Genomic DNA, 20,040 nt, shown 5'->3' with positions numbered 1-20,040 from the left:
TTATCTTTCTTGGTTAATTCCCTCCTTTTGCTAAAACACATCTTTGAGTGGATTCCAATGAAAGAATACATGGGATGCAAAAATGTTGAGTCTTTGTATGAAAATAATTGCATTTTATCCTGGTATTTGATAAATCGTATGAGTTGGTATACAATTATCAGTTAGAGATCTTTCTTTCTTTTTTTTTTTTTTTTTTTTTGCGATTCGTGGGCCTCTCTCTGTTGTGGCCTCTCCCGTTGCGGAGCACAGGCTCCGGACGCACAGGCTCAGCGGCCATGGCTCACAGGCCTAGCCACTCCGCAGCATGTGGGATCTTCCCAGACCGGGGCACGAACCTGTGTCCCCTGCATCAGCAGGCGGACTCTCAACCACTGTGCCACCAGGGAAGCCCGAGATCATATTTTATCTCAAAACTTTATAGCTCCTACCTTCTAGTGTTGCAGTTGATAAGTGTATAATAAATCTATTAGCAAGGTTTCATTATTTAGAAAGAAGAGGACCTTCTACTAGTGGAAGTTTTAAAATTATTATTATTACTATTATTCACAACAATTCAGTGAACATTTTTTATTGACCGATTGATCATATCCTCTGTGCTACTTGTTAGAAGGGACATACAGCAGTCCCTTGGCTAGGCTGTAGTAGAGTTATTCAATCAAACTCCAATCTAGGTGTTGCTGTGAAGGTATTCTGTAGACGTGGTTAACATCTATAATCGGTTGACTTTAAGTAAAGGAGATTATCTTTGATAGCGTTGGTGGGTTTGTCCATTCAGCTGAAGAGCAAAACTGAGTTTTCCCTGAGGAAGAAGAAATTTTGCCTGATAACTATAGAATGAGCTCCTATCCACCTGCCCTATGGATGTCAGACGTACCAGTACTCATAATCACATAAGTCAAGTTCTTGTAATACATTTCAATATATATGTTAAATATGCCATTGGTTCTGATTCTCTAAAGAAGCCAGACTGATAAAGGTCTCAATGACCTCAGAATCTAGAAAAGTGGTTAATAAGAGAAGTAAAAGATAAATTATTATAATAATTTTTCTCTTATAAATTTAAATGTAAGATTATAGTAAAGAAAAGTAGATGATTCCGAAATTGAAGAATTACTCTTGAGAAGTAAGATATTATTAAGTTGACATGAAGCAGAAGGTTCAATTGGGAATGTAGAGAATTTTTGAAAGTAGGGGAATTACACAAAAGCCTTTGCTAAATTCATGTATAAACCTTTATCAGATCATTAAGAGGAAAATAACGAAGGATTGCCATAGTTAATCAACAAAAACTAAACAATGTCAAAATATTTCACCTCTAAAAGCATAGAATCATTAAATGGTAAGTTATAGTTAAAATTTAAGATAACATGATTGTTTTAACTCCTTAATTTTCACGTGATGAAATGTCAAGCTCAATTTATTTAAAATTGAGCCCTGATGACTAGTCAGCCCTGTCCTGTCTGAAAGTCTGCCCTTTAGGATATATTCTCCTAAAAGTTTCCTCATGGTGTGTCTATTTGTTCTGTTTCTATATCCACAGATTTCTTCCCTTCTTTCCAGAGTCTGTCATCCAAATTCATACAGTAAGCAATAGTTGCAAAAAACTTCCCCATATATGATTTCATTTGTCTTAGTCCATTTGAGCTGCTGTAACAAAGTACCATAGACTGGGTGGCTTATAAACAACAGAAATATATTTCTCACAGTTCTAGAGGCCAGGGGTTCCAAGATCAAGGTTCTGACAGATTCTGGGTGTGGTGAAAGCCTACTTCCTGCTGCAGACGGCCGTCCTCTTTCTGTGTCCTCAGGTAGCAGAAGGGGCAAGAGAGCTCTCTGGGGTCTCTTTTACAAGGGCACTAATCCCATGCCTGGGGGCTCCACCCTCATGACCTGATCACCTCCCAAAGATACTACCTTCTAATACCATCATATTGGGGGTTAGGATTTCAACATATGAATTTGGGGAGGGACGCAAATATTCAGTCCCTAATTTGCCCAACTGTCCCCTGAAAAACCTTGGGCTTAGAGATGTCATTTGGTTTACATGACATCTATCAGCCAGTTTTGTGGCCACATTAACATCAAAAATGGACTCCAAATCGTATTTGCAACCCATGCTTGTAGTTTGCCACATTGCTTTGGTTAACCGACTGAACGAAACTCACTGAATGAGTACTTGTACTCAGTGAGTAGAAACTTGTTTCTTTTTTATGACATCCTATAAGAACTATAGGTGGGATTTTCTTTCTTTTCTTTTTGTTTTTCCTAAGTAGGGACTCATGTCCTTGTCCACTTAAATCACCTACACTAATCACCTCAGATTTTCCATGGCGGCCATAAGCATAAAACAACTGGATTTCTGGAACTTCTGAGGGGGAATAAAATGTCTTTTCGTAGCCGCTCAAGACTGTGCCCTTGCAGCAGGCGTTTTCCAGGTGGCTGACTGGCACGTTCAGCTTGGTTTTCATTGACTTTTGACGATATGTCCTGATACATATTTCAGTAAACTATAGGAATAGTCAACCATTTTTTATGTACACATAATCCCATATGCTTTGACCTAACAGAACACTGAAAGAGGTAGCATAAGTAGTGTTAATTGTCCTCTCAGGTGTCATCCCAGTGTCCATCCATGTCCAGTAGGGCCTGTCCAAGACCACTGGCCCAGGAACCCATGTTATGTTTGCTGTGGAGGTCTGTTTATAACCAAACCTGCCCTTAACTACACAGGATCATCACCTCGGCTGCTGTCTTAGGAAAGATTTGCCAAGACTACCACATCCCTTCAGCTGCCATTTGCAAATGCTGTTAATCACAGCCCAGGGAACAGAACATCTGAACCTTTGGTGAAGCACGTTTCTTTACTTGCTTCAGTTTACTTGCTTACGCTGTTTCCAGTAAGTGGATCTAATCCTCGCTTAACGGACAACCCCTAAAGGGCCGTTTATCGAATTAGAAATGTTGAAAAACTATGGTTATTTGTAAATGAAAAAGTAGACTTCATTTATTTACGTTGTTCCCTTAAGAGTTTTTTAAAAAATTAATTAATTAATTTTTGGCTGCGTTGGGTCTTCGTTGCTGTGCACGGTCTTTCTCTAGTTGCGGCGAGTGGGGGCTACTCTTTTGTTGCTGTGCGCAGGCTTCTTATTGCGGTGGCTTGTCTTTTTGCGGAGCACGGGCTCTAGGCACACGGGCTTCAGTAGTGTGGCTCACGGGCTTTAGACCGCAGGCTTAGTAGTCGTGGCGCACGGGCTTAGTTGCTCCGCGGCATGTGGGATCTTCCCAGACCAGGGCTCGAACCCATGTCCCCTACGTTGGCAGGCGGATTCTTAACCACTGCGCCACCAGGGAAGCCCCTTCTTAAGAGTTTTAGGAATCATTTCTGGAGACAGCATATTTTACAACAAAAAGCAGGGTAATTCTCATCCCAAACACATAAGTTTAATTCCTAGTACAGCAATTGATAGCTCTCAGACCTTGGGTTCTTTGCCTCAGCGATCCTGTGTGTTCACGCTTAGCCTGATAGTGGTGACGTCTGTGTTTTTGTATTTGGTGCAGATGAAATGGTGCATATTTTTAAAGTGCCTGGCAAAATGCCTGGCTTATACTCATATGTAGTAGATGTGAGTAGATACTCATAAGTAGTGTTTGTTAATAACCCCACCGTAGGCGTTCCTGGCCTTATGCATAATGAGAAGATGGGAGAGAGAACCATCAATCCATCACTGTATCTCTTACCAGTGGAACTGCCCTTTCATGCACCTCCCAGAGATTATCGTATACGTATTCCTCTTAGAGATCTTGTCATCTATAGCTGATAAGATGTCTATTATGTACACGCAGAAGTGTGTGATGCCTTCATATGAAAACGTAGAAAATAGACTGTGTCACAAATACGTCCATGAAGGTAAGGTTCTGTTTTAGGAGGCTGGTCTCTTCTCTTGCACTCTGACCTTGGATGTGGGAGTGTTAGGATAAAGATGGCATTATGCTTATTGTTGTCATAAATACAGAATAGATATTAAATTATGGTAAAAGTGTAACTTTAATAGTTGAATTTCCCAAGAGATTCTTTTCCCTTCCATAACATGGCATTGGCCGCAGTCACATTGGTGTCCCTTTTCTCAGGGAAGCATTTCGTTCTCTTTCCGCACACGTTTGTTGACTACCTCCTGCGCTGTGGGCGCGTGGGTACGATGAAGGTGGCTGGGTTACAAAGATGAATAGGATACCATTCTTGCCCTCGAGAGTTTTTTAGTTTGCTAAGAGAGACAAATTGAAGAATAGAAGGTTACGGTGCAACTTAGACGTGAAACAGCAGAGATGTATCACGGTTTGCTCAAGCTGCTGCTTACCGTCTCCTGGCTCAGCACAGCTCTTCCCACCTCTGTGTTTAGGGTCCTTACTGCGGGAAACAAGGGACTGTTAACACTATGGAAATTGGCAAAGACTGCAACAAATCTGGGCTTTTTTTTTTTTTTTTTTTGAGAGCTGGTTGTGAAACATTTACCAGCACATCACTCAGTGTCTATAAACTGTAGAGAGGAGAGAAGGGATTACTTTGTCTTGGGGCGTTTGGGGAAGCCACAAAAGAGTGGTGACATTTTGACCTTGTAGGATGGGGTGGGAACGGGCCAAAGGAGAAGAAAGATGGATGAAACTTTGACAGGGCCCAGAGATTGCAGGAGGAAATCCCAGGTCATATTTGCCTTGGAGGTGATGACAGCTGAAGGCAAATGCAGTCGTGAGAAGCTTCTGTTGAAGGTGATAAATAGATATGCCTTGGGATTTAACTCCCGTGATATTTAATGGTAGCAGCCCTGGGTAGTTTCCTGTGTCCTGGGGCTGAGGGCATACCTAGGTCAGGAATAGGTACAGTATTTCTTGAAGTGAATCAGCGTCCTTTGGCACTGGGATAAAATGCAGATTCCCAGGCTCCTCCTCAGACCTATTGATCAGATTCCCTTGGAGTAAGAGGCCCAGGGATTGGTATTTTTCACAGTGTCCTCAGAGGTTTCTTTGCACAGTTAAGTTTGAGAACCAGTATTTCAAGGGCGGGTACATCGGTGGTTCTCAGTTGGGTATGATTTTGCCCTTGGTGTTGTCTGGAGACATTAGGGATTGTCATGACTGTGGAAGGGCTCCTGGCATCTGGTGGGCTGAGGCCAGGGATGTTGCTAAACACCCCACAGTGCCCAGCACAGTGCCCACCACAGAGAATGACCTCACCCCAAATGTCAGTAGTGCTGAGGTTGAGAAACCCTGGTCTAGGTCATAATCAAGGGCTCTGTGGTAAATACAAGAGGAGGACTGAGGTCAGCTTGTGTCACTAGGTGGTCCCTTAACTTGCTAAGGTAGCGTGGGGGGGTGGCGGCTGGAACGGGGCTGCAGACCTCCAGGTCCAGATACTGGGCTGCCAAGTTTTCACAGCGCTGGGCACAGCTGACATCTATTGAACCCATACAGCTGACACACCTGAAGCTGCCCATTCATTATTTGCTAAGTTGGGTTTTTTCCCCCTCTCTGATACCAACATTTTTTCTTTCTTGAATTATTCTCACAGAATTTTGGCCACTTCTTTGGGAAAAAACTATATCACTGGTGCTACACAAAGTAGTCTTTGCTCGGCTTGCACTTTTTGCCACCCAAAAGGCAGGTTCCCACTGAGATCATACTGGTTAAGAGTTGAAAAGAGTTACTGTTTACAGGAAACTAAGAAAACAAACTTTGGAAATGCTTTTTTTTTTTTTTTGGTTGGGTCTTCGTTGCTGCGTGCGGGTGTTCTCTAGTTGGGGTGGCTGTGGTTCAGGGGCTTAGTTGCTCCGCGGCTCGTGGGACCTTCCCAGCCTAGGGCTCGAACCCATGTCCCCTGCATCGGCAGGCGGATTCTTAACCACTGCGCCGCCAGGGTAGCTCTGGAAATGCTTTTTAAGTGTGGGTTTAAGTTTGCTAAGAAGCCAGCTAGCTCTCCTCCCATCCAGCTGAGAGGATGTCCGGTTCGTCCCTTTTAATAAGTTCACCAGATCAACCTTGTAGGTAAGGTGAACCTTAGTGAAAGGTAGACACACTTCTTTAAAATTTTTTTCTTCTTAACCAAACATCAGTGCCTGTTTTTCTAATAACAATTTTATTTAAAATTGTGCCTCGGGCCGTCACTAGTTAAAGATACTTGTTCATTTGCCGTGTTTCAGCAGATTTGTGTGCACGTTCCCATTAAGATTTGTGCTTCTTAGATGGCTATAGAGTTCATCTGTATGGAAATGAGGTGGGTGACACCCTCCTCCCCTGAGTGCTGGTTTCAGTTCAGGTGTTCTGAGTAACAATTTGGTTTCCTCCCCAGTGTTTGGGGCAAGATACCCTTTTGAAAATCCGTCTGATCCCTGAGTGTGCGCTTTTCTGGCTGAAATCATTCTGCCCCTTCCAAATGCTTGCGTGCTTTCAGGGAGCTCTTAAAAGGCCAGGCCTTAAGCTAGTTAAGCTTTGAGCAGACCCAGAGCTGTGAGATAAGAATAGAACGCATCTTTTACTTCGGGAGCTCAGCTCGGAGACTGTTTCCAGCTGCCTCCAATCCTTGAAATCCTGAAAGCTCTCGAATCCTCGCGGAGACAGCCCCTCCGGCTCCCAGGGCCCACCCCCTCCTCCTGATTGGCGAGACTCCTCCGGGGCCCCAGCCAGCCACCTACGACGTCTCTGAGACCCGATTTGAAATAAGAGCCAGGCGGTCCTCGCTTCCCTGCGCCCGACTTTTCATAGGCTAGGAAGGAAAGCTTGAGAAACTTGACGTTGTCTTGGGCAGAGTGCGTGTAGCAACAGATCAAAGAAAAAGAGGAAGAAAACGTGCTCCCAGCTGCCGGGGGATCTCGCTGAGTTGCTTTTGTCTTGCGGGCTTCTGTTGGGTTTGGTGTTTCCCCCTGGAAGACCGCTGCGTGGGCTTCGAGGCGGCTCGCTCCCTGCCGGATGGGTGATGGAAGTCTAAACATGAGGCAGGTGAGCTCCGGGGGGCTGCACGGGTGGGTGGAGAGGGAGGGCGCCGCTTGGGACCCCTGGGATGTGACTCCGGATGAGCAGATGCCTGGCCGAGTCCTTCCATTTGGCGGAAAGACGGGGCTGCATTTTCCTAAAGGAACCCAAGAAGCAGATTTCCTGAGGTTCCCCCCACCTCTCTCCATGGGAATTGGTGATGTCAGGCAGTCATTGTAAAGGGCTTAAGAGCGGTTCTTAGAATATGTAAATCAATTCCAGTTTGCAGCGGCTGGAAGTTATTGTTCAGGATCTATCTCGAGCTCTGAGCCTCTCTCCTATGCTTTGGGTGAGAATAAAGACAACTGAATATCCTGAAAAAGAATTACACGGGGCCTCGTATCTCATTTTGGCTTCCCATCCTGAGCACTTACTGTGTTTATGGCTGAGAAGGCGGAACCAGCCCGAAATTAGCACAGACAGTCCTTCCAGAAAAATGCAGATTTGTTTTTATGTTCTAGCAGTTTTGAAACTGTTATTGCTTCTGGACGTGCGAAGACAGCCCTGAAAGTAGTGAGCTGAGAAACGGCTCGGGGATGACTTCCATGAGTCTTTGAAAAGGCTTCTAAACCAGCAGCTTCTTCTGTGGCTGCGGGGCATGGTGATAAAATTCCTTATCAGCCCAGGCCGAGGTTTATAGCTTTGCCAGTAAGAAAAGAAAAAAGTGAGTGTACCAAGCTAAGAAAAGGGTGTGATTTATAACTCAGCCAAAGTTCTAGAAGAATCTTATGTCAATATTTCAGTATCAAGATCAGTACTCATATAAAGGGCTGAAAGGCTGGAAAAACATGCTAGTAGGCTGACAAGGGCAGAGAATTCCAAGAGGAGCGATACTGCCCTTGCCAGCTCTTAGTAAATGTGGGTGGGAAAAGTTAGCATCCATATTACCATCAGACAAGCTCTGCACTTTCTTCTTCTAAGTGGGTTGGGTGCTGGCCACCCTGTGCGATTTGGGCGAAGTGATTTGCATAGGAAGCAAACTTTGCGTTTAGGGGCTGGGGCGAGGGGGTTAGAACTTTCTGTCCGTTTCCTGCAGCCTGGGGAGGTGAAGCAGAGCCCTCACGGTACGCGCAGGTTTTGAAAAGACCCTCTGCCTCTGGCCCCCTCACCTGCTCGCTAAGCAAGTGTGCTTGGCGAGTGGTAGTGAGCGCAGAAAAGCACGCTTATACCGGCAAGTGCTGTGTGTGTGTGTGTTTCCAGTCAATTGCTCTTGCCTTGCTGGAGACTGGGCCCCTGATCAGTTTCAGGTTCTGCAAACTTATTGGTCTGACCCCATACTTTTTACGAGCAATCCGATGGGATGGGGAAAAGAAGCGAGAAGCCTAAATGGAAAGGATTTAGCAAAAGGAAAAAGAGGAACGCAAAACATTTTTGACAAAGGTCCTTGGCTGGAACAAAGAAAGTCATTTGATCCAGCGCGGAGCCACCTGTCCTCTCGGTGGTGTCTGAGCTCACTTTTCAGAATCTCTGTTCCCACACGATTCCTCTGGAATGGAGGCACTCCCTGTGCCTGATGCCAGAGGCGTGCTGTCCCGAGCTTGGCATGATTTTTCTCATGCCTGGCTCCTTCTGGCATTCATGTGAATTGGAATTCAGCCCGGTAGTGAAGTTTTAAGGGTACACATGGAGTAACTCCTTAGTCATTTAATGAATGGGCAGCTTTTCTTTTTTTTTTTAAATATAAATTTATTTACTTATTTATTTTTGGCTGTGTTGGGTTTTCGTTGCTGCGCGCGGGCTTTCTCTAGTTGCAGCGAGCGGGGGCTACTCTTCGTTGCGGTGCGTGGGCTTCTCACTGTGGTGGCTTCTGTTGCGGAGCATGGGCTCTAGGCGCGTGGGCTTCAGTAGTTGTGGCGCGTGGGCTCAGTAGTTGTGGCTCGCGGGCTCTAGAGCTGAGGCTCAGTAGTTGTGGCGCACGGGCTTCGTTCCTCCGCGGCTTGTGGGATCTTCCTGGACCAGGGCTCGAACCCGTGTTCCTTGGATTAGCAGGCGGATTCTTAACCCCTGCGCTACCAGGGAACTCCCAGCAGCTTTTCATCCCACAACTCTGTATGTCCAATAAGTTTTTGGCCTGTGCAGTCCTTGGAAAGAGGGTGGGCTAGGGGTGGGATGGGAGGTGGGAAAAAAAGGAGGGGGGAAGAGTCATGGCCCATCCAAAGAATCTGGGCAGTCCAGCGTTTCAGGAATCTGACACGTTGTTCCGCAACAGCCAGAACAAGAATGTGGAGGGGAAGGAGATGGTGGAGTTATTGACTTGGATTAATCCTAACCTGATTTGAGTTTCTCTTGGGGGAAGACTTGCATCCAGGTGGGGTGAATTGCACCCACCAGCCAATTTGTCATCTCAGCCCGGCAGCCCCAGCTGGATTTGCAGGGTTAACTATCAAACAGGTCCATGTGTCATCAGCTCAGCAGTGAAATCCAATCTCTTCGCTGAGGAGTGATCCGTCCCTAGGGCTGCACAAATGCTGAACAATGGCGTGGCAGCCGAGAGACCCCCGCCCCTGACTAGCCACAGCGGGTAGCCAGAAGTGGCCTGCAGAATTAGAAAGCTGCCTGGCTGGCGATGAGGTTCAGAGGGGTTTTGCCTTCTGCTAGGTGCAGAGGGATGGTATTCTTTGAGTGTTCCTAAGGTCACGCTGAGTTGGGCCAAAAGAAAAGGGTGAACCCCATTTGCCTTTATCAGGAAGTAATTTTAAAGCGTGTGCCAACCTTTCTCTGCCCTCTGATCATAAGTGGGAAACTTCTGAAACTTCCTTGAGAAGGAATTTGCTGTGTTCCCAGGGAAAGGAAAGGCATGGCCACCTGTTCTAGCAGCCCAGCCAAAAACAACAGGTTTGCCTGTGGCATTCCCACAACTGCAAATATCCTGAAATAGCACACCACCCATTGTCCCTACAAATAAGAACGAATAATTCTTTCTCTCGCCGGGAAAAAAAAAAATCAGGTTCTTCAGACAAAATTGCCTACCAGATATAGTTTGTGCTTTTAACATCCTGATGATTTTAAAAAACACTCCAAGAGAAGAGGGTACTCACTCTATTTCTGATGGACTGAAACATCCTTGCAGTCGCCTTATAGCGCGAAGGGAAAGGAGAAGGCGGTGAGCCAGCGCTTTAAGCAGCTGCTAAATTCTTCCAAGGCTAGGATGTTGCTGTTACGAGGAAGCTGTGACTCAGTTTGATTTCGCCCGTTTTGCATTCTTCAGATTGGAATTAAAATGCCCAAGGACATCTGGTTTAATAATGAATGTCTTTGTATTAATCTTTCCTTTGAGGATTAGAAAGTCCTTTACGAACATGATCTATTTATTCTCTGCCACATCCCCAGGAGAGAATGAGGTGGCATTTTGATCCTCATTGAACAACTGGTGAGGTGAAGGCGGAGAAAGTTGAAGTATAGAGATAGACAGCAAATTAGGTACAAGTCTGAGATGAATGCTACCCACCCAGATTCTGTACAGGCTCAGAATCAACAGTGAATCTAGGGATTAAAAGGGAACTCTCTTACAGCTTCCCCTTTCTTATTCTGTAACCAGCATATGGTGTTCCAAGTATGTTTTATGTTTTCCTTCATTTGAAAGTCAAGCGTGTAAAAGTGTAAAAGGCATTTCTGTTCTCATTTGTCCCAACACTGAGATGAGGCAGCCTTTATGACACCAACTAGAAAGATACTGAAACTAACCGGACATTTCACCAGACATTGCAGGGTTTTATTTAAGTTTTTTTGGTTTGGTTTGGTTGTATTTTTTATATCTTTATTGGAGTATAATTGCTTTACAATATAGTGTTTCCGCTGTACAACAAAGCGAATCAGCTATATGCATACGGGTGTCCCCATGTCCCCTCCCTCTTGAGCCTCCCTCCCACCCTCCCTATCCCACCCCTCTACGTCATCATAAAGCAACAAGCTGATGTCAGAAAGAGAAAAACAAATACCGTGTGCTAACGCACATATGGAATCTAAAAAAACCGGTACTGATGAACCTAACGGCAGGGCAGGAATAAAGACGCACATGTAGAGGACGGACTTGAGGACACAGCGGGGGAAGGGGAAGTTGGGACAACCTGAGAGAGTAGCACTGACGTACATACACTACCAAATGTAAAATGGACGGTTAGTGGGAAGCTGCTGCATAGCACAGGGTTTAAGTTTTTGCACGTGGTTTGGAGGTCCAGTATCTTCAACGCACATTAGAATTTTCATTTCTTCCCTGCTGTCTCTCCTTGGCAGGGAATGTTATAATCGTGACTTACTGTCAGATTAAAGATCTTTATTGGTCGTGTTGAAATCGTGTTTTCAAGTTGGCTTTTCCTTGCCATTCCTTATGACGTGTACTCGTAGTTTGCTTGGCTGGGGACCGCGTAGGCCGCGAGCAAATCCTTTAATTGGTAGTTGCATGTTATCCTCAGACATTCCAGCAAGTTTTAAGGCTACGTGTGTATGTTTATGTCTCCTGGCTTTGATCCCGTGTAGTAAATAGACATCCAAGGTAACTATGGCAACCTGGGCTGTGCGTTGGTGAAAGAGGGGGATTTGGTCACTGAACAAAGAGTAATTTGTTTGATTAGAAAAAGGTGGGGCTGATCAGGGCACTTTTAAGCCTGCATGGTTTGAGGATCATAGTTCATCCAAATCATTTGGATTTTTCTCAATAGGCAAAAAGAATTAATGGCTAACCACGACCAGCGTATGTTGCAGATGTAACTTAAATGCTTTTCAATCAAGAGGTTGCTACTTTCAAAAAGCCACTTACAAGACAAAAGGGAAGCCCAACATATATCAGTTTCCCCGTTGCACATATGAATGTTTGTGTTTTCAGAACTTGGTGGGATTTTAAAACGAAATACCCAGATCTGATTGGGCAGTGTGCATTTCAATTATCCACCTGCAGAGGTCAGGCTTGAAGTGTCTATGACGGAAGGCCAGGCGGTGGACGCCTCTGCTGGGAGCCGGGATCAGAATCAGACAGAATTGCTTTGCTTATTTGGAACAATTAGCTAGCGATTCTTTAATCTTGTGACCAAAGCCACAGTGAAACGGAGTTCATTCAAGGAAGAGAATATCAAATACACTGAGATTAAAGAAAGGGCTCCAAAGCCAGGTCAAACAGGAATCTAATCTCCATTAAGATATGGGACAGTTTATCAACACGATGCTTTCTGCCTCATTATTAATTCCTTTTATTTCACATGAAACGCATCTCAGGGGTTCTGTTGTAGAAGATTGTTTGCCTAGTTTTATGAACTGGCAGGCTCTAGAAATTCCTTTAAATGAAAGGACAAAATATTAGGGAGCCTTCCAGATCCACAAGATCTTTTTTCCCGCCAGAGGAAGACAGTCCATTGACACAGAGCAGAATAGTTAACGGCCTACAGAAGGTCACGTGGTGTTAAGGAGGTGAGAAAATTGAGGCACCGAAAAAAATGCTTAGAAGAGACTTTCCTTTAAAGCAAAACAAAACAAAACAAAACTCTAAGAATTTACGTGCCTCGTGCTATAAAAGAGAATTCTAAGTAAAAACGGCAACCAAAAAAAAAAAAAAAAAGGAAGAGATGCTGATCATTGGTAGTAGATTTTTATATACAGTCAAATATTTATGATGAAATAGTCAAAAAGGAGAAGTAATACAAAGGCGCTCCTTCATTTCTTATATCATTCAAGGACATTTACTGACTACTTACAGAGTGAGTATATTCCTTGGTTAATTCAGTAAAACTACTCTAAATGGTTATTATATGTCAGGCCACTTTGGGGCTGCGAACATGATTTTGATACAGTCCCTGCAGCTATATTTATATGGATAAGAATCCGCTTAATAAATTGATGGTAGCCAAAACTTTCCTGAACTGAGACTTGAGAAATGATTTGTAATTGTGAAATCTAGTTAATTTTTACCCACATATCCATTTGTAGGAATTTATGAATTCCTAGTTTAAATAAATTTACCATAATTAGTAAGTAGTCAATTAATTTTTCTCAATAGGAAAAAAAAAACTCCTAGGCAGTCCCCAATCTAGGAATGCTTGTGCTCTAAGAGTTTGTTGTTTGAAACCCAGAACATTTTCCAGTGAGAAATGGTGCAATGATTGAGACTAAAACACTATTTTAAAAAATAACCAATCTGATTAAGTTCTGCATTTTGAGGACATGCTTCCATGTGATACAGGACGGAACATAGAAGGAGAAGGGGTTGCCAAACTCTTGGTAACAGGCCAGTCTTGCAAATCTGAAATAGGAAAGGTTTGCGCTAGTTTTCACCTTTCTCCACCCTTCTAGTATCTTCTGGGTCCCACTGGGATGCCTCTCCCAGGCCTATCCTAATACACAGTGAATTGAGTTCCCATAATTTCCCATCTTCCCACCCTCCCCTCTCCCACCTCCAGACCCCACTCCTGTTTCTTCTAGACAATAGTCTCAACCCGATGTTGGGAGAGGAACAATATGAATGCGCTAAAACTCTTGACTCAGCCCTTAAACCCTCAGGATGAACCTTTAATTGGGCAAATAGCAGCCTCTAGAGCCTGGAGCTGCAGAAATCACGAACGCTCTTTCAGGGACAATATTTGTGGGCAGGGTTGTGCCTTTGGCAGACAGGACTTGCTGGTGTGTCTGCCAGTGGGTTGAACCTCTTCACTTGTTCTTTTCTCAGCATCCTGACGGAACTTCTGGACTCCCTGGGGTCTTTGTGAATGACAGCCAGGGAACCACAGGGGACCAAGTGAGGGCAGTTGGTGGCATTTGTGGGTTTGGGTTGTTTGTAAGTACAGTCTTTGTACACTGAGCACTGTCTGTTTGGATCACAGTAAACGGAAAGGATATAGCTGGAACTTCCTCTTATCCACAGAAGTATCCTAAACGGTGTATATATTTCCAGTTACTCGTTTGTCTGCCTGTCTCGGGACTGAGTTACTCAAGAGCAAGAGTTACGTCTTAATTACCTTGAAAACCTCAAGTCCAAGCGCAGTGCCTTGACACCCAATCAGAATCAATAAATATATTTTGCCATTTGCAGCAACATTGATGGACCTAGAGATTATCACACTAAGTGAAGTAAGTCAGACAAAGACAAATATCATATACCACTTATATGGGGGATCTAAAAAAAGTGATACAAATGAAATTATATACAAAACAGACCCACACACATAGAAAACAAACTTATAGTTATCAAAGGGGAAGCGGGGGAGAGGAATAAATTAGGAGTTTGGGATTAACATATACATACTAGTATATATAAAATAGATAACCAACAAGGACCTACTGTATAGTACAGGAAACTATACTCAATATTTTGTAATAACCTATAAGGGAAAAGAATCTGAAAACAATAGAGATATGTGTATATGTATAACAGTCACTTTGCTGTACAGCTGAAACTAACACAACTTTGTAAATCAACTATCCTGCAATGAAAAATAAATAAAAAATAAAATGAAAGAAGAATCAAATACTTTTCAGGTGCATGCTGGATGAATTTTGGCAGGAAAGAGAATGGAAAACGCCCTTTAAGATCAGAGGGGTATGAGGAAGAGAGGGCATGAGAAAGGTTGGGGAAAGAGCAAAGGACTGAATAGATTGACATTAGAGAAAAATTAGACTGAGGTTGCTTAGCCATCTAGTCCTTTCGGTTGTGTTCTGGGTGAGGCCACAACCCAGAGCTCGGTAGGCAGCTTGTCTTACACACTCCTTGATGGGACTACAGAAATGGTTAAGAAATGGGACATGCTGTCCAACAGCTCAAAGCCTAAAAACAGAGATGAATCTGCTGCTGCTTCTCACTGAGCCCAACCTGATGTTTTAGCCTTTGGTCCATGTGCAGTGGGTTTATTTTGCCAGATGAGTGGCGTGCCCAAGGTCACTCAGCAACTGAGCGTCTGTTTCTGGAAGGACACTGAAGTCTTACGCTCTGCCCCATGCAGATGGCGGCCACATTGTCTGCAGTGAAAATCAAGTCACGTGCTGGACAAAGCATTCTCACTGCTTCTGGGTGTGACCGAGCATCTGAGAGTTACGGTTAAAATGATGAAGTAGAAGTTTCTGAGACACTGAGTGGTTTATGGAGACACCAGGACTAATACATTTTCAAAGGGTCCTCGAGGTAGACTGTCTTATTTGTTATATGTCCAGTTGTGAAGTGTGGCTTCAGTTGCATGTATTTTGAAGTGAACTTCCCTAAGCAATTAAGAGCAAAGGAGCTGTTTGTGGACAACTGGAATTCGTTGAGTGCCCTGCTGAGTTACCAGTAACTACATGGGTGGCCAGATAAAGCGAAATGTAATCAGAAGGCATCACCAAATATTAGAAATCTACACAGAATCAAGAGTGTCTCCTATAGGAGATGCATCAGGCATTCAGACAGAAAGTTCTGGTTAAAAGTTGAGCGTTCGTGGCTTGAAAATGTTCGCACAGGGGAATGCTTTACCTTGCATCAGGGAGCAAAGTTTACATTTAGAACCTGGGTCGTCTTCTAGATTCCTTATCTTATTCTCTTTTGACTGTACCGCGTGCCTTCTAGTAAGGCGTAATTTGGATGTTTGGGGGTAACATACTAATTTAATGTGCTGGTAAATCCCAGCACAATTTTCAAATAGGTTGATGGTTTAGAATGAATCAAGAATCAGGAAAGACTGTATCACTTTTAGGAAAAAAACCAACTAGTCTTATACTTGCTTTTGTGCTACTTTGTCGAGTAAAAACTAGGAGGATTATGTTTACACAGAAGAAAGTTTAAGGAGTGAGATGAGGCCTTTTTTCTATGAATTAGTCAACTGGGCTTGGTGGAGATAGTGCAGAAAAGTGAACTGGAACAAATAGAAGGGAGAAGAAAGTGGGAGTTATTTCAGTCAACCTACGGGGAAAGCAGAATAGAAAAATTGGCTCTCCAGTGAGTGCCCGGTTTTTTTCCTTGGTCAGTGTTCAAAGTGGATTTCTAAGGAGATATTGACGCGGCTGCCCTTTTCATATGACTGTGAGTGAAAGAAGGAAACAAAGTCATAATAATTGATTGAGAGAGGTATGGCTTTCTGTGTAGAGAAAAACACAATAGGAGACTATTAAATAATGAATATTTATTGCTTAATGCTTCTTAGCCTGGAGGAGACACTTTCTGAATATTTTTAACATTTCCCCTCTCTGACATTTCAGCTGTCAGAATTGAATAGTTCACATGTAAACTACATTGTTTTGGTTTAGCTAACAAAGAGTGATAAGATATGAATAGTTTGTGACAGCCCCGAACATTGATAACAGAAGACATTAATGCCTACAGACACAACCTACATGGTAAAATTCTGGGAGCAAAAATGCTTATTATGTTAGGCCAACGTGCTTTGACCTAGTTTTGCTTCTCTGCTTGGAAATTATGTCAGGATTCGTTACATCATTCCTGTGGATGAGCAATTTCACATTCTTGTTTATTTCAGCGTCATTTTTTTCATTTTGTGTATTTAGTTCTGACCTCCAGGAAGCCAAAGTAATCCTCACGGACTTGCCTTTTCCTTTTGAAATGAGTCTTCTGCATGCTAAAGAGAGAGGATTTTATGTATTAACAAAACAATCTAAGATACAGTCTTCAAAGACATTCATTTCTCCTTGATCCGGAGCCACTGCCCTCTTGAAGGCTCCGAGAGGCTGGCCAGTTTTCTGCTGGTCTGAAGTAGTGTTCCTTTCTTTGTCTTATGGGGATGGAACAAATTACTGTGGCATAGTTGAATAACAAAAAAATTAAATAAGACGGGGAGGTTGATGGGATACTTCTCAGCCCATCATCCTTAAGTCTGCCCATTGCATATTTCCGGTTTATTCATCCAGTCAAAACTGGCCCAACATATTTTTCCTATTTACCATTTTTATTGAATAATTTTCAAAATGAATTATTTCCTCAGTTGATTTCAAGCACATTTTTTTCCTGCCGTTTAATACTTTCTATCACTAGAGGAAAAAAACGTTTATTTCTTTCCTACGTTTATGAATTCAAATCTTCAAAGAGTGTGAGTTCTTCCAGTGATCATCTGACATCAAATTTACAAGTATAATTTGCTACCAAAAGACCTTGAAGGGTTTTTGGTGCACACGTTTTGGCATTCCTTATTAACAGATGTAATCAGGCAAGAGCCCACAAGAATATGTATTCGTGGTTCCTCTTCAAAAATCAACCGTTTGCTCTTGTTTTCTGATTAAATCCCTTTGTTGTTAGCTCCTTTGCAAATCCTGTGTCTGCAGGCAGAAAACCTAAGAAGGGAGCGTCCCCTTCAAAGCACTCCCAAACTGAATTTTAACCAGGTAAATTGCTGATTAGCTGTGGATCATTTAAAGAAACAGTATGAAAGTAATTGGGATAGACACAAGCCCTAACTTTGATCCCAGGGGGCTTCAAAAGTTGATTGAAACAGTCAACTCAGAGGATTGTTTTCCATGTCTGATCCTTATGCTAATTTGAATACTAGCATCTTGAAGAACAACTTCTTCAGAAGATTTCTGGAATCCCTAATTGGTATACAAACACTGTCACTTCTAGGCTACCCGAAGTGGTGAAATACACTCTGTGGCTCCTATGATGATATTTATTTCTAGGTGTTGATGGCAGACTCCCGGCAATTTTTTCTGATTGTCATAGGCAGATACAAATATATTTCTCTCATTTTACGTAAATAGTGGCGTTCCGTATACCCTATTTGCAACCTGTTTTTTTTCACATTACAATTTTTCCTGGAGATCTTTTCATAACAGTGCACAAAGAGCTTCCCTCCGTCCTTTCTTTTTTCTTTTTTTTCCAACAACTGCATAGCTTTCCGTAGTGACAATGTACCATAATTTACTTGATCCTTTCCGTACTGGTCGCATTGGTTGTGTCCAATCTTTTGCCATTAAAACAATGTACATAGAAAAGGCTTGTGCATTCGCCAGTTTGTGTGGAGGATGTGTGTCTGAATTGTAAATCCCCAGGAGTGAGATTGCTGGGCCAAAGGGTGTATTGCAGTTTCTAATTTTGACGAATAACTAAATTTGCCTACCCAGGGTGTGGGAGTGCTTCCTCAGAGCCTCCCCAAGACAGGGCATTGTCCACCGTGTACATCTTTGTCTACTTGATCCATGAAAAGAGGTATCGCTGTATACATTTCTCTTGTGAGCGATGTTGAGCAACTTTGAGTATATTAAGGGCCATTTGCATTTCTTGTGCAATGTCTGTTTACATCTTCCATTTCAGATTGTTCTTGACATTCATTTTTCAGTCTACCTACCTTTCTAATCATTCACCAAAGAGATACAGCTTGTTGCCTTTCCCCAAGTATGTTCGAAATAATCCAAAAGGGGCTCTTGTAGTAATGTGCTAATTCTAAAGATTTTATATGAATGGAAGTGGGGCTGGTTCACGGCATACGTTCACGTGAGAGTCTGGATTTCTAAGCCTGTTGATCACTTTCTCTTCTACTCGCTAGCCAGTGCACGTCAAGAGGCTGAGCTTTATAAAGTAAAGATAACCTCCAAAGTGTTGAAAGCTCGCTATCGAGGGTCTAATTTGGGGAGGATGCTGATGTTGTTAGTATTCAGTTTGTTGGAATTGTGACCATTTTCCAAGGAAGTAAGAGCTTCCACTTGAAATACTCAAGGTCCTGGAAAGTCTTTAAGGAAATAGTTTCCACTTTTCCTCCCAGATTGCCAAATGTCAAGATGCATCATTGATAAAATGATTTTCATATTTCTGCACAGTGTAGTGGTTCTCCGTCACCCTTATTGAAGACTGGAGCTTTATGTTCAAGACCAACAAGAGGAGGACGGTTGCATTGGTCTGAGGTTTCAGTGTATGTTTTTTCATTTAATAAGGAAGATCAGGGCTTCCCTGGTGGCGCAGTGGTCGAGAGTCCGCCTGCCGATGCAGGGGACACGGGTTCGTGCCCCGGTCCGGGAGGATCCCACATGCCGCGGAGCGGCTGGGCCCGTGAGCCACGGCCGCTGAGCCTGCGCGTCCGGAGCCTGTGCTCCGCAACGGGAGAGGCCACAACAGTGGGAGGCCCGTGTACTGCTAAAATAAAAAAAAAAAAAGGAAGATCATTTAGTGCTTATAAATATGCACAGCAAATCCTTATCGTTTTATGGAAACGATCCAACTACTCAATCGTGTGTGATTACAGTTACCTCCCCTGTAAAATGGAAATAAAATGCAAATAATAATCGTAGTACCTATACTCTAAGGTTGTTATAAAGATTAAGTGAGTTACTGTTCGTCTACCACTTAGAATAGCACCTGGTACGGAGTAAGTACTATATAAGTGTGTGTTGACTAAGTTAGAAAATGGTGGTTGTCAAGAACTGTGAAGTGTCTGAGACTTCATCGCACTTGCACACCAGCACCTTAGCCTGCCACCGTTGCTTGGATGCTGGCGGAAGACCTGAGACTCCTGGGTCAGAGACAGAGGACTGTATTACTCATGGCACTGCAAGTGGCATGAGCTTCATGTTCACATTCGTTCTCCTTGCCTCCCGGGTTCCCCCAGGACAACACAGAGGACCCCAGGTAGATGTTGTGCGGGCGGGAGAATTGCCTCCCGGGTGTGGATCCTGAGCTGGGAGACTCTGAATCTCTTGTCATTGCTAGTAAGCACACACCTGCCCATTGCTCTGGAGGGAGACATTATCTCTACCTCCCAAGGTTGTTTGCTAGATAAAAGGCTTTGAAAAGATCATGAGGAACAAGGGCCGTCAGTGCCTCTGCTCCTAAGGTGTGCAAAGTGCAAGGCATCCCTGGAGAGTTCCCTCCCAGTGGTAGTCCGGTGAAGTATCTTGACCTTTGCTTCTCAGAGCCCTAAGACTTCTGCAGAGCTGCCCAGGGCAGGAGGAGAACGATGCTGCCCAGACACAGGAAGAGGGAAGACGTGCAAGAGTAAGGACCATCCTCTAGTTCCCTGCCTTTCCAGCAAGAAGAGCTTGGATGTGTTCTGCTTTTCTGCTCGTCCAAACTGTTGGGCTTCTCGTTAAGATTTCCTTGGAAGAAAGGGATCTTTCTTTAAAACAAAAGAA

General features: G+C 43.6%; 1 protein-coding gene across 5 annotated transcripts in view; it reads left to right on the top strand.

Moving 5' to 3' along the window:
• MID1 (midline 1) overlaps positions 1–20,040 on the top strand; it is a 654,655-nt gene that overhangs the window by 467,586 nt on the left and 167,029 nt on the right. The window contains exon 1 of one of the 5 annotated variants that reach the window (XM_079911573.1): positions 6,759–6,987. The exons of the other annotated variants lie outside the window; for them this stretch is intronic. The gene's annotated coding sequence lies outside the window, so the exon portion shown is untranslated. Of the gene's footprint in view, positions 1–6,758; positions 6,988–20,040 lie in introns of those variants that run through there. 5 annotated transcript variants of the gene reach the window in all.

Source organism: Stenella coeruleoalba (assembly GCF_951394435.1).
Source record: "Stenella coeruleoalba genome assembly, chromosome: X".
Classification (NCBI taxonomy): Eukaryota; Metazoa; Chordata; class Mammalia; order Artiodactyla; family Delphinidae; genus Stenella; species Stenella coeruleoalba.
Note: the sequence above shows the minus strand (reverse complement) of the source record. Positions and strands in the feature narration are given on the sequence as shown.